This window comes from Panicum hallii, chromosome 2, assembly GCF_002211085.1.
Source record: "Panicum hallii strain FIL2 chromosome 2, PHallii_v3.1, whole genome shotgun sequence".
Lineage (NCBI taxonomy): Eukaryota > Viridiplantae > Streptophyta > Magnoliopsida > Poales > Poaceae > Panicum > Panicum hallii.
The window spans coordinates 34,593,084-34,612,743 of NC_038043.1; positions in this window are offsets into that span (position 1 = coordinate 34,593,084).

Genomic DNA, 19,660 nt, shown 5'->3' on the forward strand with positions numbered 1-19,660 from the left:
GTATAGTACCTATGTGTGACACCCTAGGTGTCAAATAGAACCAACCAATAGAAATAGTGTTTGGTGTGAATTTAATTTGTGTGGAAATCTAGCAAAGTTGTGAAAATAAGGGTAATTGTGTAAATTTATGAAAGTACAGGTCCTTTTATGTAACTTAGTTGAAGTATAAAGTAACTTTTCAAAAATTACCAAGGGTCAAAGTGAAAAAGGTGAATGTCATCATGACCAACCTTAAATGCTTGCAGATAAGCCCCAAAAGTTCATAAGATTTACACTACTAGGACAAAACTTATGTAAAGATTAATTTGAGTGCAAAATGGTAAAATAAAATAATGTGCTTTAGTTTTCTGAACTTGAGCCCTAAAGCAAAGTTATAGGATTTGAAAAGTTCTACAACTTCTATTTTGACCTTTCTCTCATTAGAGTTTTGGATCAGTGGAAATTTCTATTTACAGTGAAGTCCCTAAGGTTTTTATTTTTTCCAACAAGGCCCCTTGGACCCCCTTCTCTTTTCTTCCTCCTATGGCAATTCCTCTGCTTCGCCCGCTGCACTCCTGCTGCCGGTGTCAGCGCCGCTTCCCCGCCATGTGCTCAGCCTCGGCCGCTCCCCGGCGCCACCTCCAGTTCCTAGCTACCCCACGCGTCGCCCCCAACCCGAACGCCGCTCTAGCTTCCCCTTCCTGGCCTTCTCGCGCGCGCGCCACGCCGTCCCGCGGCTCTGCCGCCGCCACCTCGCCACCGTCGTGGCACTGCCGTGCACGCCCCCTCGCCCTCTCTGCTCCAGTTCAAGAGTAGCACTAGCTCCTTCTCCTTCTTTTCCACTTGCTCGCGCGTTCTTCAATTGCCCAGAACTCGGAACCCACTGCCGTCTCCTTCCTCTTCGCCGGCGAACTACTGGTCGCCGCGGAGTCCCCACGTCGAGCATCCCATTGCCCACACCAACCCCTTAGAAAGCTTCCCCGTACCCCACCGACGCTCACCAGCCACTCCCCGTGGCCGGACCTCCACAGGAACTACCTCGCCGCCGTTCTCCTTTCTTCGGTAAGCTTCTACCGCCGTCGAGCTCTTGCCTCCGCACCTCCTCCGCTCAATTCGACTACTCCATTAGCTTCCTCTTGCCCTACTGCAGCTCTTAAGCCCAAGCTTGGTCCTCCTCCTCACCGGGAATTCCCTCGCCGACGAGCAACCTCCCGCCGCCGCCTCGGCCGCCGTGGGAACGCCCCTTCCGGTCATCCCCTCCCCTTCTTAAGACCTCCAGAAGGTGCGCCTTGACCTCCTGGTGCTTGCTGACCACCCCTTCCTCCACCCCCTGCCGTCCCCTCGCCGGAATTTGGCCGGCACCACCCCTGCCCTTCTTCCCCGACGAGCCAAGGGCATTTGTGCAAAGATTTCAAAAGTGTTAAGGGTATCCTTGTAAATTTCCAGAGCCCCCCTCCCCCCAATTCCAAAGCCGTGAACTTCAAAAATGTGTAGAAATTTGTAGCAAATTCAGAAAAATGCCAAACCAGTTTTGTTGGAATCCTTAAGTTAAATTCGACTACTTTTGTATAGTAAACTTGAGCTATATATGTATATTTTTTGTTGTAGATTAAATACTAGAAAATAAGTGTTTTATTTGTATCTCATATTGTAGGCATGTGTTATAGCTGAAATTTGTAACTTAGATTGCATGTGTTATGTATAGCTCTGTGTAAAAATCTCGACTTCTTTACTGTTCATTTACTTAGATTTCGAGTACTTTTGTTATATGTTGATGAAATGCTTAAATTTTTAATTAAGGTTGTTTCTGTTAGTTTTTGTAATTGAAATTTATACCATAACTTCCTTTTTGCATATGTAAACCATAGTAAAAATGTTAGGATTATTAGTAGACTATACATCAAGTTATGAATTTTTTTGCTTGTTCCCAAAGATAATTCATTTATGCTAGTTTTTATTCACGAAAAATTAAGAAAATATTTTGAAGTATTGTTTTTGAGTAGTGTAATACATTCCCAAAATTCTCAACCCATGATCAGGTGTAGAACAACTAAAATAAATAAAACTTGTTAAGTAGATCTATATTAAATAATAACCTAAGGTTAATAATGATAATTAGCTAGGTCAATTAAATAAAGATGTTAAATACAATTAACTTAGTTGTTAAAAATAACCAGACAGGTTACTTTATGCAGTTAGTGAAATATTTAGGATTACCACCCATGCTACTTAATGTAATTAAGTAAATCGTTTAATACCCAATAAATGACTGCCCAGTAAGGGAAATTTGTGTTGTTTGCTAGTATGTAATGTTCAGTTTGTTGGATTGCAACTTTATTATGAAGTAAAGTAACAATCTATGCATTCTCTAAACTGCATCTTTTCCATGACATGTAGACTCGACATTTCTCGCCGACGAAGACTATCAGATCCTTCCGGAGCCCGAAGTGGAAGTCTCTGAAGAAGCTGGGAATATCGTTGGAGAATTAACCGAAACTCCGAACCCGAGTTTAGAAGGATTTATTAACATCTCTAACCCCAGCCCCGCCAGTGAAGGCAAGCCCCGGACATAAACCCAGTATCTTATTTACACTACAATTTACTTTTATATATTTATGTATATATGTGCATTAAGTTCTTAGGAGTTGTCTGGAAACCGTAGATGCATCTTCCTAGGAACCCATGTACTGGATATTAGAAACTGAGTCCAGTTAGTGCTATGCTAATAGGACCGGTAGAAGTCGAGTGATTTCCTGTCACTCGCGCGATATAGGAATTGATTGATTACAATTCTGCAATCACTATAAGGATGACGGACGGGGTTATGTGTAGTATCTTGGAAAGAAAGGATACCCCATCTGTGTTGATAATTTTGGTTAAGATCGCAGTGTGTGGTAGTGGCAGTTAAGCGTTTGAAAGTACTAGCCACATGCCGCGAAATATGGTAAGCGGTAAGCCTAGTAACCAATCAGCCTGGCAAGTGGACTCGTCCCCCACCACTTGACTTTTATTTTATGTTTACACGCACCGACTGTGGGAGCACGTTCTGCAGAGCAGACGGGAATACGGTCATGTAGTCGCACTACAGACGTATGTCCTGCACATTGAATGTGCGTATGGTCCAGCAGTCGCTTGTGGTGGCTTTGTTCCACGACCCGGAATGAAAGGCAAACGGTTGCTTCGGAACTATTGTTGGATGTTCCAAGCGTGTGAGTTAGGTTTACCTTGCAAGGGTTGAAATTTGATTCAGAATCGTCCGTTTCTCACGAAGATTGAGGCTGCTTAACTCTTTTGCCACATAGAGTAACAAGAGAAACCTTATGAGGAGTAATACTGAGATATGTTTTAAAGAAGCTCCACCTTGCTTGAGTAGCTGTAGGTGCTTACCTAGAATGATTAAAAGAACTAGAAACTGAAAGTTAAAATATGAAAATTAAGGATATACTCTTTGTTGCTTTTCAGCTGAGACAAGACCCAAAACCCTATTAAAGCCTTCATGATCTAGTTATGGGCTAAGTATACCCAATACCGGGTAAGCCTTGCTGAGTATTAGAGTACTCAGCCTTGCCTTATGATTTTATTTCAGGTAATGTCTCTGAAGACCCTAGTCTTCCTATGCCTTGGCCATATGCTTTGCCTGATGGTTGGTCTGTGGAGTGGGACCCGTCCCCGGCCAACACCGACCGTAACCAATGAGGTCATGCCATGGCTTAGCATGATGTCCATACTGGCGATGTGTACAGTTATCGTACTTTGAATTCCGCTGCTGTGAACTTGAAGTTAAATCTGGTTTGTAATAACTTTTATTAGTCTAAGACTTATGCTATTTTATAAACTCTTGTAATATAAGTGCTTGTGATGTAAAATATGATGGCAATTGTATCTCTAAACTCGCCTTCGTGCGAGGTACCTTGTGGATCCTGCTTCTGCTTTCGGTGGTTTATCGGGACGTTACCCGACGGGCCAAGGGATTACACCGTTTGAAGCACGTTGGAGCCCTTGAGAGAAAGGACTTGCGTACTTGAGCCGGTGTAATTCAGATTGGTTCTGCCACAGCTGGTATCAGAGCTAACAAGGATACCTTGGAGTTATAGTTGACCTTAAAAATGTTTTTGGTATAAAATTTTACCAACAAACTATTTTGCAAAACTATGTTGGTTTCGTTAAGGATTGTACTTAGTACGTAAAGCCCTAGGGTGATATTCAAGGGAATTAAAGGTGGCTATAGTATATGTATATGGCTCTGACTTTCAGCACTACTTTCTGTTAAACCTTAAATTTATGCACAATCAACTTTACATTCTGTAACGACACCTTCGACGATAAGGTAAGAAGGTAAGAATCCTCAGTTAACTGGGGAGTTAGCCTTCCCGTCGGTGATGCGAACCGAACGCTGTTTCTTAAGCAGTGGCCTACTTGAGATGCTGCCAATATATCAACTTCGGTTGATTATATTGGGAGTATATGGTTCGGTGCAGGATATGGCGATTGCTGTTCATATCCCCGCATTTTGCGGTATCTCCGTGAATACGTTGTTTCAATAACGTATGCTTACGTCGTCTGTACGGTGGTAATTGTGCAGATGCTGTTTCTATAGTGAACAGTAATGTTTGTGAATGCTTTCATGAGTGCTGGCATGGAAGGTTCAGATATACTGTATTTTCTACAGGTACACTAACCACGGTTAAAAAGGTTAAGACGAATAAGGATAATCGACTAGCTATTATAGGGAGAGACGGATATATTGTGCCACCAAAACTAATCACGTAAGTCCAAACATATTTGGCAATTTTTTTGAGTTGTGAGGACGCGTAGCACGTGCATGCATATTCCTTGATTTGATTGTATAAATGGCATGGTTTGTTGCTTCAATGATATCTAGAGGGTATGTTAGTAACCAGTATAATTTGAAAAGGTTAATTGGATAGTTTTGAGGTTAATGTTTCTACCTTATCATTTCATTCTCAAGATCTAGAACAATCTTTTGATTTTCAAATTCTGCTGTTATCAGGGTAGGTTATCTTGTTTCTTTTACCCTATGAGGATAGCTGCATTCCAATCAATCTATCAAACTAACTCATGTTTGTTCCGTAGTCTTCTCAAGGTGTATGGTTGAAAATTTGTAATCTCACCATTTGAATCCTTGTTTCAGATGGCCGAGCTTCCAAGGTTCTTTTGGGATTCCGCAGGACACGCCCATACCAATTGCCTTGCCTTGGGAGGGTTTTCCTCATCTTTTGTGGGAATCTCTCCAGGTGTTTGGCTACACCGAGCCTCCACCTTATGATGGAGTAGAGTATGAAGAAGAAGGTGTTCCCCGTTGTAGGGTGAAAATGGCTGTTCCTCCACATCCTACCTTATCTCTGTGGCAGCCTATTGAAGTAAATGTGGTTGGTCATCGCCTTGCCGATACTTTTGAAACAACAGCTATAGAAGCTATTCACATCTTTTGCGATCAGCATTCTGAGGAAGTTGCAGGATATCCTATCGGCTTATTTCCTGCAATGGATTCTCGTGACCCAGAATGGACTTTCAGAGTGACATACTGTGACCACTTACTGGGAACCCTAGCCGGAGAGACTTTACTCACCGCAGTCAGATTTATGAATGCACAATACCGTTACCAGACGCTTCAGCAGCACGGTATTTATCGCTTGACCAACATAGCCCAAAGGTATCGTAACCAAGTTGGCCGGTAGAATACACGGATTGAGGAACTTCAAGCCACTGTCATTGCTAGGGAAGAGGTTATTACTCAGCGGGAAGAAACCATTCAGCATCGAGAGGAGCAGATTGTTGAAAGCGATACTCTCATTACCCAGCGTGACACTATCATTGACTTTCTTCAGGAGCAAGTTCATGAGCTCAATCTTAACCTTGGCCAAGCTATTGACCACATCAACATGTTTCATGAGCAACCAGAGCAGCCTGTTGATAATGAGCCTAAGGGTGATGAAGAAGAAGACCCTGAAGAAGTCGAAGGGGTTTCTGGGATCGATTCTGAGCATGGAGATCCTGTTCTTAGTCCTTATCATTCCTCATCTGGTAGTCAGTCATCTGTGGGCAACTTTGATGACTTTTAGTCTCGTTTGAGTTGATGGCATCCTAGATGTAGATAGTGTGACATAGTGTGACATGGGAGTGAGTAGTTAGATGACTTGCGAGCCACTTGTTGTAGAATATGTGGCAAACCTATGCATGGTTTGGTTTGGAACAATGTGATGTAATATGGGACAAGTTTCTGTTGGTTATGTAAATCTGAGTTGCTGTTTGGATGGTTAAGTTAACACTTGTGACTTGGATTTATTACCTTGCATTGTTCAAATAAAGCTATATTGGTACTACATGATTTCTGAAATTAGAATCAAGTATGGGTAAATGCTTATGGATAACTTCTATATTTCAGATGGTTGGCGCTACGCGCGGAACCCCAGATCAAGCTAGTGGTTCACAACAACCACCTCCGCCGCCACCAAATCTAGTGGAAGTGATGGCCCGTCAGACCGAACTCCTGAACATGCTGGTGCAAGCCCAGCAACAACAGTTCCGTTCTCCTCAACGTGGACGCGAAGAGCATCCCTCGGCTGGTTATCAGGATTTCTTCAGTACGCAGCCCCCTGTGACGCTCTGAAAATTTATCAAACCAAACTACACGCTAAAATCTTTCGATCAAAAACCTAATCGTCGTCAAAGCCCATCCAAACCCTAGCCCTAACCCTCTCCGTTTTCCCCTGCCACCCTGACAACCGACACGAACATGACCGCCGTCCCATTCCGCACCGCTCGGTGGCCTATCGCCCACGCGTGACCAACCGCCGCGATCGGCGCCGACGCAATCCCCCCCTCTCCTCGCGCAGCGCACGAATGCCGCGCGCGCGTGGCCGACCAGCCGCGGTCGCCGCCGCGAAAATCGCCGACGCATGTCACCTTTCCTTCTCCCCTTCCTTTTTTTTTTCACCATTCCTTCTTTTCTTTTTCTCCTCTTTCCCATTTTCCTCCTATTTTCTTTTCCCCCTTTCTTTTCCTTTTCTCCCTTTTCTTTTCTTCCCTTTTTCCTTTTTCCTTTCTTTCTTCCTTCTCTTTTCCCCCTTCTCTCTTCTCTCTTTCCTTCCTTTCCCCTGCCGCGCGCCTGAGCGCCGCCCGGGCCGTGCGCCTGCTCTGCACCGGCCGTGCCGCGACGCACGCACACGCGCAGCGTGTGGCCGTGCCGTGCCGCCCGTCGCTCGCACCACACCCCTGGCCCGCGCTTCACCGCGCCGCGCGTGGCCGCGCCACCCGTCGCTTGCTACACGACTCCGGCCACCTGTGCGCCCAGCGCCCGCTGTGCCGCTGGGCCGCCCGCCTACATCGGCGCCCGAGCCCGCGTCCGCCAGCACGCAGACCCGCGTACGCACCCCGCTTTCACCACCGACCGCCTCTGTGCGCGCCCACGCGCGGCACTGCAGGCCGCACCCTCCGCCGTCCGGCCACACCAAGCTGCCGCGCCGCTCGCCGCTCGCCCGGGACGTCCCGTCCCCCTGGCGTCCGCCTCGCCACCCGTGCGCCGCTCTGCGACGACCACAAGCGGCCGGAGCGCCATTTATGGCACCCCACGATGCCCGCCGGGCACCGCCACCGCCGCACCCCGGCCTTCACCGCCTCAAGCGCCTATAAAAGGGGCCGAGGAGCACCCCCGGCACCCCCACAACCTACAACGCCACCTAACCCCTCGCCTCCCCAAGCTCCGGCGCTGCCCCGCTGTGCCCCTGCAACTGCCGCCGCCTGCTTACGTCGCCCCGCTTCCTCACGCCGCCCCGGCCCGAGGTGAGGCCGGGAATCAGTCCCCCTCGCCTCCCTCCTCCTTTCCCCCCCCTCCACGGCCGATGCCGGGCCCGGACCGGTCGGATCGATCGCCGCCGGCGCCCTGCACCTCCCCTCCTCTGTTTCCATGGGGAGAGGAGGAAGAAAGAGGCAGCTTTCCACAAAACCCCCTGGCTTTCTCCCTTTTTCCCTAAAAAGAACCCCCTTGTGCCACTTTTTCTTATAGGCCCTTCTGCTTTTAGCTATTCAGGAAACTAAGACCCCCGTCTCATATATTTAATCTTAATTAGGTCCCTACACCTTTCTAACATACCCCAAATGTTCCTGAAATTTATAACCAAGCCCTTTTCCGCTTCATAACCATTTACAAATGAGCCCCTGGACCCCTGTTTAACCCCCGAACCCTCTTTAACTCGTCATTTTATGCGCCAAACGGTCTCCGATCTATTCGAAACTTTACCACGCCCTTTCTAGTATGGTTCTAACCATGCCATTAAGAAACCGCCCAAAAATATTACCCCTATCTCTATAACTAAATTATTTCCGATTCAAGCCCAACGATAAAAGCTTTTAGTTCTTTCGCTTGATTGTGTGCCTGTTTGTTTGCGTCGTAGGACACGGAGTGAACGAGGAAGGTTCCGACTATGATCAAGCGAACGAGGACCAGTTCTGCGACCCCGAGCCCGAGGGACAGTGCTTTGGTCAAGACCTCCCGCAAGGATTTGATGATGGCAAGTTCAATCCCGCCCTTTGATGCATGTTTCTGTCCTAGTTTTTATAAACACAACCCAGTGGCCTGTTTTATTAAATTGCATGGTTTTGCTTGTCAAAAACCTAGTAGGATAGCCACCCTCATTGGTGATAACCATACCTTGGCCACTTGATTTTATAAAGAAAATGTGTGTGTATGGGACGGGATAAAATGTGGTTTGAAAAGACGATTCAGACAGGATGGATGGCATTTCTGTGTGAATTGCCGTGGGTGTGCTCGTACCTGTGTGGTAGAGCGAGGAAGGGAGATATCCATCTTCTCACCCCTAAGGACCGAGTTGATGTGTCATCTCACCTAGCTTCCTATCGTGCAAACCACTTGATCGTTGTGTGGGCAACGGCTTAGCCTAACCCCACTAGTTAGTCTGATAGCCATCGGGAGAGCTGAGAGCAACGGGTGATCAAGGAGAAGGGATAAGCTCTGTGTGACTTATGCCCCGGTTAAACTTCGGAGGTAGGTCGAATGACCCCTTGATGGATCCCGTGGTGGCTAGTCAGGTCTAGCTAAGGTGGGTAATGGCTATGTTGGGATCTGCACCGATACTAAGGTGATCGTGCTGTGGTACCCCACCTGTGGGTAAAGTTGCACACCTCTGCAGAGTTAAAATCTATACGAATAGCCGTGCCCACGGTATTGGGCAAGTTATGGTGTGGTCACATAACTAGTGTTTCCCTCTGGGAATGGTTGAGCTAGTGTGGGTTGTTTGGAAAGTGTCCGGCGGTTGTGCCGTGTGCTACGGCGGACGGGGAGTCCGGTAGCGGCTTAAGACTTGGATCCTGTGTGGATCAACACCAAATGCTCTTTGGTACTTAAAAGCTTGTTTTGAAAATTGTTTTTAAACGAACCCTTGCACATAACTAAGTTCTCCGTAAATGAACCCTAACCTTACCCTTGGACTGTCCTGTGCATGGATTTCTGTTATAACCTTCCCGCGGGTGTGATTGGACTTGCTGAGAACGTTTGTACTCACCCCATTCTTACTTCTTACAGCAGAAGATCCAGACTACATCCCAGAAGACGTCGAGTAGGGTTTCGTCCTGCACCCAGTCTTGCCTGTGGCTAGGGCCACCGCTGGAGTTCCGCATGGCGCAAGACTCTGATGACCCTCTTTTCGTAGCCAGTGTAGTAGTATGGGTTTTAGTTGTAATCCTCGCGATAGTGGCGCTTCACTGCCCATTACCGCGTAGAGTTGTACGGTGATGTACCATCTGATGTAATAAAAGTGTTATCAGCCTCCTGGGACTGATAAAGCATCACTTTTAAGTCTTCCCTGATGGGGGGATGCTTCAGGTGGTATCAGAGCCGTATGCTGGCCGTAGGACGTGACCCTAGACACGGGACCCTTTTTCCAGGCCCTAGGACATGTTCTAGCTTAATTCTTTCCTGCACAAACACTCACCTCTGGTTCTTGCCCTGTTCCAGATGGCTGACAATGGATGGGTTGACGGAATCTGCCACGCAGAGCCCGGCCTTCCTAAGCTATTAATACTCAGCCTGGAACGCATCGGAGTTATGGAACCACCAGAGTATGCCTACCGAGAATACACCTCCATGGGCACCCTTCGGTGCGACATGATGGTCTTTGTGGGAAAAAGCACCCGCTACCCTGATGTGGACCCCTGGTTCATCTCCACCTCTGGCTTTCGCTTCCCTGACACCTACCGTAAGGCCGCCCGTAAAGCCCTGCGACGACTGCGTGTGATCTACAAGCACCACCTTCAGCGGACTCCTATGGGATTTTTCCCACCTACTGAAGGAAGAGGACGTACTTGGATTGCCCGGATGAGAGGACTCTGAAGAGAAGAAGAAGATCTAGAAGACACGGTCTCCCACCTATCCATCTACCTTACTGGCTTGGATGCACTCTACTGCGAACAGGCGGCACAGCTGAAGCAGCTAATCCATAGGGCAGAAAAAGCAACCCAGGAACTGGAAAAGCAACAGATAAGAGCCGCACGCGCCGAGTATTACTTAGCCGCCCTCCAAGCCCAGATGCAAGAGTACGAAAACCATAGAGGAATAGGGGGATGGATAGAGGAAGAAGAGGAACCCGAGGAAACCCATTGGGATAGAGGTACTCAGACCGAAGACGAGGTGATGGATCGGTGCCTCCCAATAAAGAAGCAGCCTGTCAGAATCGGGGAAGAATCCCCATGATAGGAGTAGCACCCCAAGCTAGAACCCTACCCTAGCAACCGCGTACCTATGGGACTGTACCCTCCTCCATGTTGCAGTAATAAATTTTATTTACCCCTTTGTACCCGTGCAAAAAATTTATTTACCCTGTCCTTGTTTCAGATGGCTGAGGAAGGATGGACCCAGGGCAATTGCCAAGTTGCACCTGGCTTTCCCAGCCTTTTTATCGACGCCCTGGAAAGCCTTGGCGTTACGGAACGCCCAAGGTACTACAGCAGAGAGTACGAACACCATGGTACCCTCCGCTGCAGGGTGATCCTGGTCATCGCTAGGAGCAACCGCTACCCCGACATCCAGCCATGGCGAGTGACTACCACAGGGTTTAGGCATCAAGACACTTACCCCTTGGCCGTCAGAAAAGCACTCCGTTATTTATGCCGGATTTTTGAAGGACACCTCACAGCCACACCAGTGAGGTTCTTCCCGCCGGCCATCAGAACCCCAGTATGGGAAGCACGCATGAGAAGTCTGGAACGACGTCGTCATGAAGAAAGCCCTCTGTACCAAGTGGCTACTTATCTAGCCACCTTGGACCAACTCTTTGATGAGCAAGCCAACCTTCTGAGAGAGCAGACCCAGCGAGCTGAGCGAGCAGAGCTCACAGTGAGACTGCAGCAGATCCGAGCTGCCCAAGCCGAGGCAAGGGCCGCAGCCGCGGTCAGCAGCGAGGCAGTCGGCCAAGAAAGCCTCAGGCAGGCCCGAGACCGGCGTATGCAAGAGTGGACCCAAAGTGGAACACCAGTCCCGGCAATCGGAGAAGACCATGTTTTACTCGGGACACCCGTCATAGGATGGGGACCACTCTTTGGAAACACACAAGCCCCACGCGAGAACCCTGAAAGTTCTGCTGCCGCCGTCGAAAGGGATGCTGCCGCGCAACCCTTGACAGATGGGAACCCAGAGGACGGCGAGCAAGGATTGCTCACACTCCCCGTCCCGGAAGAAGGCACGCCTCGCGAGTAAAATAACCGACGCCTCCCTAGCAATGTACCCCCCAGCCTCTTTTGCTTAAGACGTGCCCTTAAGCACAACCCCGGACGAGTAGTACGAGACCTAGCGTTACCCCAAGCTGTACCCCCCTTGCAGTAATGAAGTTGTTTGTGCTTGTTGTGATGATGTGTGCTGGTTTGTTGTGTGCTGTTTATGTGATTACCGGCAGGAGGTAGATTCTGCCTTATATACGAATTAAACAACTTAAACATCACATAATCGTAACCCCAATCTACCCAATCAACAGGTGACTCCCCGGAACGTCGCGAGGGCCTCCCGTAGCCGGAACCCCGCAGCCACTGGTGCCGGAGCGCAGCCCGTTGAACAAGATCTTCCCCAGGGAGAATAGGAAGTAAGCCAGAACCGAGGGGAAAATCAAGGAGGAGAGCAACTACCACCACCCCCACCCCTCGGAGACTTGGCACAGATAATCCACAATCAGACCCTTATACTGGAGACACTGGCCAATGCCCTCATTAACCGGCAGCCACGAGGGCATAATATGAATGACAAGCTGACGGCCTTTCTGAGGACCAAGCCGCCCACCTTTGCCGGATCCTGCAACCCTTTGGATGCAGATGACTGGTTACGAGTAATCCAGAGGAAACTCGAACCGTTCGAATGCCAGGGCCGAGACAAAGTCCTTCTGGCTGCCCACCAACTCACCGGAACCGCATTAGCCTGGTGGGAAAACTACTGTGCCGCAGCCGAGGATGCCTCTACCATCACTTGGGAGGAATTCGTGAGAGAGTTCCGCCATTATCACATCCCTTCGGCCACCATGAAGCACAAGGCGGATGAGTTCCGCGCCCTGCAGCAAGGAAGCATGACGGTGGAAGAGTACACCCACCGGTTCATGGAGTTAGCCCGATATGCACCGAAAGAAGTAAATGACGATGACAAGAAACAAGACATGTTCAAGAAGGGACTAAACCCAGAACTCCGGACCCTGCTTACCCCTCAGATCTATCCGGACTTCAATACCCTGATGAACAAGGCTATCCTTACGGAAAGGGCCAAAGCCGAAGAGAGGAAGAATAACAAACGCAAATTCTTGGAAAGTAAGGCCCGCCAACAGGACCGCTTCCAAAAGCCGAGGAACTTCAGCTACACTGCACCAAGATCTCAGGCCCCAATGCAGTATAGGACTCAGTCTCAAGTGACAGGACCACGGGCCCCCGACACACAGCCTAGGAGCCAGAGTACCATGAGGGCCCCGCAGAGCACTACAAGCCTGGTCGCCTCCGATAACAACAGTGTCAAGGCCTGTTTTAACTGCCGTGAGACAGGGCATTTCATCGCCAATTGCCCTTATGCCAAGAATAAGCCGGCTACGTCAGCCTTCTCCAACACGGTGAATGGACCCAGACCAGCCCTGACCGGTGGCAACCGAGTGCCCCTCCGCAACAACGACAACAGCCAACAGATGAAGCAGCCCCAGCAATCGTTTGGACGAGCCCGCGTCAATCACATCGACGCGCAGGAAGCTCAAGAAGCTCAGGGCGTAGTGCTCGGTGAGTACCTAGTCAACTCAGCTCTGGCAACAGTACTATTTGATTCTGGAGCATCGCACTCGTTCATATCCTCAAGCTTTGTGGAAAAACACAAAATACCTACAGTACTACTAAAAACACCCCTATTAACCCGGACGCCTGGAGGCGACATCAATTGTCATTTAGGTTGTCCACGGGTAAGGATCAATTTAAGTGGGGTAGAATTCCTAGCAGACTTGGTAGTACTTAAGTCTGGGGGAATAGATGTGATCCTCGGGATGGACTGGTTAAGCCGACACGATGGTCTCATAGGCTGTACTGACAAAGTGGTACACCTAACAAACCCCGAAGGAGTACGAGTAATCTGCCATACCCGGGAAAGTGAGTTTGACCCGATGGTGTTTAGCATGGAAGCCAAGCCCTTAGAGGGAGTCCCGGTAGTAAACGAATACCCAGATGTATTCCCCGAAGAGCTTCCCGGTATGCCGCCGGACAGGGATATAGAGTTCGTCATTGACCTTATCCCTGGGACCTCCCCTATAGCCAAGAGACCCTATAGGATGGCGGCCTCTGAGTTGACGGAATTAAAGAAGCAACTAGAAGAACTGCAACGGATTGGCTTCATCAGACCAAGCTCGTCGCCTTGGGGAGCCCCAGTCCTGTTTGTTAAAAAGAAAGATGGGAGTATGAGGTTGTGTGTAGATTACCGAGCACTGAATGAGGTTACCATCAAGAATAAGTACCCCCTCCCCAGGATTGATGACCTTTTCGATCAGCTAAAAGGAGCCAAGTACTTTTCCAAGATCGATCTAAGGTTAGGGTATTTTCAGCTTAAGATTAGAGAAAGTGACATCCCTAAGACATCTTTTGTCACCCTTACGGGCAGTTTGAGTTCACCGTAATGTCCTTCGGACTAACTAATGCCCCTGCCTATTTTATGAACCTCATGAATAAGGTATTCATGGATGAGCTAGATAAGTTTGTCGTAGTCTTTATCGATGACATACTTGTCTACTCCAAGAGTATTCAGGAACATGACCAACACCTGCGGGTAGTATTGGAAAAGCTGAGAATACATAGGCTATATGCCAAGTTTAGTAAGTGTGAATTCTGGCTGGAGAGAGTAGCTTTCCTTGGTCACATTCTGACCGCGGAAGGCATAGCTGTGGACCCAGAAAAGGTCGAAGCAGTTTTCAACTGGCAGCGACCGACTAATGTTAGTGAAATCAGAAGCTTTCTTGGATTAGCTGGGTACTATTGGAGATTTATTGAGGGATTCTCCAAGATAGCCCGACCCATGACAGAGCTTCTTAAGAAGGAGAAGAAGTTCGCCTGGACAGAATCTTGTGAAAGAAGTTTTCAGGAACTGAAGCAAAGGTTAACAACCGCCCCAGTGCTAACCCTACCGGACATTCATCGGGACTTTGTCATATATTGTGACGCATCCCGACAAGGATTAGGGTGTGTGCTAATGCAAGACGGGAAAGTCGTTGCATATGCTTCCCGCCAACTCAGGACTCATGAGCAAAACTATCCGACCCACGATTTGGAGTTTGCAGCCGTGGTGCATGCTCTTAAAATTTGGAGACATTACCTGATTGGAAATAAGTGTGAGATTTACACCGACCATAAGAGTCTGAAGTATATCTTCACCCAGCCGGATTTGAACCTAAGACAAAGAAGATGGTTGGAGTTGGTCAAGGACTACAATTTGGAAATTCATTATCACCCCGGAAAAGCAAACGTGGTAGCCGATGCCTTAAGTCGGAAATCCTATGGACCCAAAGATGACCATCTGCGCGAGGAAATGGCACGATTAAATGTGCACATTGTTCCTCGAGGTTCCAGCCATGTGCTGAACGTCCAATCGACACTAGAAGATAGAATTAGAGAGGCTCAAAGCTCGGATCAAGAGTTAGTAAAGATCTGCAAACAAACTGGAGAAAACCAAGCACCGGGTTTCAGAGTAGACGATAAGGGAACGTTGTGGTACGAGAATAGGATTTGTGTACCCCAGAATGGAGACTTCCGGCAGATAATCATGGACGAAGCCCATAACTCGGCCTACTCCATCCACCCAGAATCCACCAAAATGTATATGGACATAAGGCAAAAATATTGGTGGAATGGAATGAAGGCGGATATTGCACGATTTGTGGCCCATTGTGATACTTGTCAAAGAATCAAGGCTGAACACCAAAAGCCAGCAGGGTTACTCCAACCCCTACCAATTCCGGTTTGGAAATGGGATGAGATAGGGATGGACTTTGTAGTGGGTCTACCTAGAACACAGAAGGGACACGATTCCATATGGGTAATAGTGGACCGACTCACCAAATCGGCTCATTTCATACCCGTGCGAACTAATTACGGTGGAGAAAAACTGGCAAAGTTTTATGTGGAAAATATAATAAAGTTACATGGAGTGGCTAGCAGAATTGTCTCAGATAAAGAAACCCAATTCACCTCTAGGTTTTGGAAAAGCTTGCATCAAGCCATGGGCACCAAGTTGGATTTCAGCTCCGCATATCACCCACAGACGGATGGTCAAACCGAAAGGGTAAATCAGGTCATGGAAGATATGCTGAGAGCATGCGTCCTGACTTATGGAAAGGATTGGGAGCAGAGTCTGCCTTATGCAAAATTCTCGTACAACAATAGTTACCAAGCCAGCTTGGGCATGTCGCCATTCGAAGCTCTCTATGGAAGAAAGTGCAAAACTCCCCAAATGTGGTCGGAAGTTGGAGAACGTGCCTTAGTTGGACCCGCACTCATAAAGAAGCAGAAGAAAAAGTAGCGGAAATCCGCGAGAAATTGAAAGCAGCTCAATCCCGACAAAAGAACTACGCAGACAAGAAAAGGCGAGAAATAAGTTTCAACCCAGGAGATTTTGTTTATCTCAAGGTCTCACCTATTCGAGGAACGCGGAGGTTTCAGGTACAAGGTAAATTGGCCCCTCGATACATTGGACCGTATCAGGTTCTGAAGAGAGTCGGAGCAGTGGCATACCTGTGGCAGAACCAACCTGAATTATACCGGCTCAAGTACGCGAGTCCAATCCTGAGGGCTCCAACGTGCTTCAAACGGTATAATCCTTTGGCCTGTCGGGTAACGTCCCGATAAACCACCGATACACAGGATCAAATAAGGCTACCTCACACGAAGGTGAGTCCAGAGATACATTCACCATCACATTTTACATCACAGGGAATTACATTACAAGGGTTTCCAAAAGAGGTACGATAATTTAAATTCAAAGAAAAGATTACAAATTGTTAAAAACTATGGTTGTTAGCAGCGGAAAACATACGCGATGATTACCATACGACGTTAAGACGAATGTCATGCTAAGCCCGAGCACGACATCGCTCGATATCACCAGTGCTGGCCGGGGACGGGTCCCATTCCACGGACCAACCTTCTGGGAGAGCACAGGGCCAAGGCAAGGGAAGAGTAGGGTCTTCAAGACATCATCTGCAAAACATATAACTAGCAAGGCTGAGTATACTAATACTCAGCAAGGCTTACCCGGGATTGGGTATACTTAGCCCATAACTAGACTCATGAAAGCTTATAATGGTTCTGGGTTTAGTTTCAGCTGAAAAGCAACAAAGAGTAGATCCTTAACTTCAAGTTTTAGCTTTCAGATTCTAGTTAATTATCCATTCTAGGTAAGCACCTATAACTAAGCAAGCATGGTATAATCTTTGGTCAAACATCATCTTTGATAACCATAATATTGCTCTTGTTACTCTATGTGGAAAAGGGATCAAGCAGTCTCAATCTTCGTGAGAAGCGGACGATTCGAATCGAATTTAACCTTGCAAGGTAAACCTAACTCACACGCTTGGAACATCCAACGACAGTTCCGAAGCAACCGTTTGCCTTTCATTCCGACTCGTGGATCAGATCCACCACAAGCGACTGCAGGAACATACGCACACCCAATGTGTGCAGGACATACGTCTGTAGCGCGACTACAAAACCCGTATTCCTGGTTGCCCTTGCAACACGTATTTCCCCAGTTGAACTAAGTAACCAAAAGAACCAAATACATGTGGTGGGAGGTATGTCCACTCCTCGGGCCGATTGGCTACTAGGCTTACCGCTTACCCATAACTCACGGTATGTGGCTAGTACTTTCAAACACTTAACCCGCACTTCCACACGCTGCGACCTTATCAGATTCATCAACACAGACGGGGTATCATCTCAACCATGATACCGCACAAAACTCCCGTCCGGCATCCTTATAGTGGTAATGGGAATGTAATCATTACAACTCCTATATCGCGCGAGTGACAGGAAATCACCCGACTTCTACCGGCCCTATTAGCATAGCAGCTAGTCGGACTCAAATGCTAGTATTCATCACATTGGTTTCTAGGGAAATGCAACTAGTGTTTCAAGCAATTCCTAAGAACTTAATGCATAGAATACATAAATAGATATAGATTGCAGTATAATTTAAAATAGTGGGTTATGTCCGGGGCTTGCCTTTACTGGTGAGGCTGGGGTTAGTCAAGTTAATAACGTCCGAACTTTGGTTCGGGCCTTCAGAGAATTCCTTGACGAAGTTCTTAGGGTCTTCAGAATAACCTCCTTCTGGTTCCGGGATTAGCTGATAATTTCCGTCGGCGGGAGAGATGAGTCTACATGATATGCAAGATGAAGTTCAATGGATACACACACTTTCATCTTAATTCATGGTAAAGTTGCAATCCAAAAGCTAACACTCAAGCACTTATGGTATAAGAAACCTAAGTTTTGCATCATAAGCATTGACTCATGATTAAAACATTAGTTTAATTGAAGATAAAAATTAAGCATTCAAGTTTAAATTTAATTCAGATTGAATGTGAACTCTAGATAATTAGGGTTATAAAGTTTTGAAAACTTAAATATAGATCAATTACATATTTAAAGATTTTGACCAAAAGATTTAATTAGATAAGCTTTACTGAAAAGATTTAGTTGATTGTGTTATAAATAAATTGAATTAATCCAAGATAAATATTAAAACATCAATTAGAATTAAATTCAAATTTAGATTTGAATTTAAACTTTTTGAGTAAAGAATGTTATAAGATTTTGAATATTTAAAATAAATAGATTACTTTATAATTCATGATTAAGAGATTTAATTGATTAAAGTTTAAAAGGTATGCTTAGCAAATTTTTGCTTAAGATAATTCAAGATGGTTATCTTAAAAGAAATTATATTATATTATGAGTTTAGATTTGAAGATTTTATATCACTTTATATGTCCTATAGAAATTTGTATATCAAAAATTATGATCACAAAGTTAACCTTATAGGGTAAAGATTGGAATTACGGATAAGACATTACATTTTTATGTCTTAGATTCAATATAGATTCAAAACTATTTGGTTTCAAGTCAAACTCATTTAATGGAAGTTATAGAGTTCAAAACCTAATTTCAAACAAAACTGGTTTTGTAATTTTTGGAATTTTCTACAATTCTCTATTGAATTTACAAGTCAAAAATAGCACTCACATGAAATAACGAACACCCATTCACTTCTATTCTAAATACAATACATACTATCTATTTTCACAGCATGGTCATAAAACAAAAGTGATAGAATTTGAAATAAATATTCAAATACAACTGGTTTCATATTTTTTTGAATTTTCTACGATTTTCTAGGAGTTTTCCAAGTTCAGCACATTAGAAAAGGGAAAGAAACTGAAATCTTTCATTCAGACCCTTATAAAGAATCGAATTTTCGCAGGCAGGTCCTCCTGCCATTGCCGGCCGGGGCAAGCTCTGTTCCAACCCGATTCCGGCGATGCAGTAGTGAATCCGCAAGGGAAAGGGGGTGGGAAGCGAGAGGGCACCGAGACACACCCGATTGCGGCCTTAGCCGGGCTTGAGGCGGTCGGAACAGGGGCCGCCGGCGGGAGGCAGAAGGAGCAACGGCACGGTGGCGCGGGGAACTGGATTGCAGCGTGGGAGGGGTACAACGGAGTGGGGAAACGGCTTCTATAGGTCCCGGGGGTGCTATTTATAGGAAAAGGAAGGGGAGAGAGGGGCGCACGGCCGGGGAACGACGGCGGCGTGGAGGAGCAGTACTGGCAGCAGCGCTGGGCGTGCTGGGAACGCGAGGATGTGCCACGGGGGCGGGCTAGGGCGAAGGGGCAGGCCTAGGGCGGCGCCTAGGAGAGAGGGGGAAAGGGGGGGCTGCACTGCCGGCTTGAATTTCAAGAATTGCGGCGCCGGAACAGTGAAGCAGGGGAGCAGAGAGGGTTATCCAGAGGAGGAAGAAGAATAGTAGAGCGCCAAGGACCTGCTTGTGATTTGCAAAAACTTCAAGGGTCTGAAAGTAAAACTAAAATTACCCACTGATACAGGGCTCTAATGGAGAAATGACCAAAATGAAAGTTGTACAACTTTTCAAGCTCTA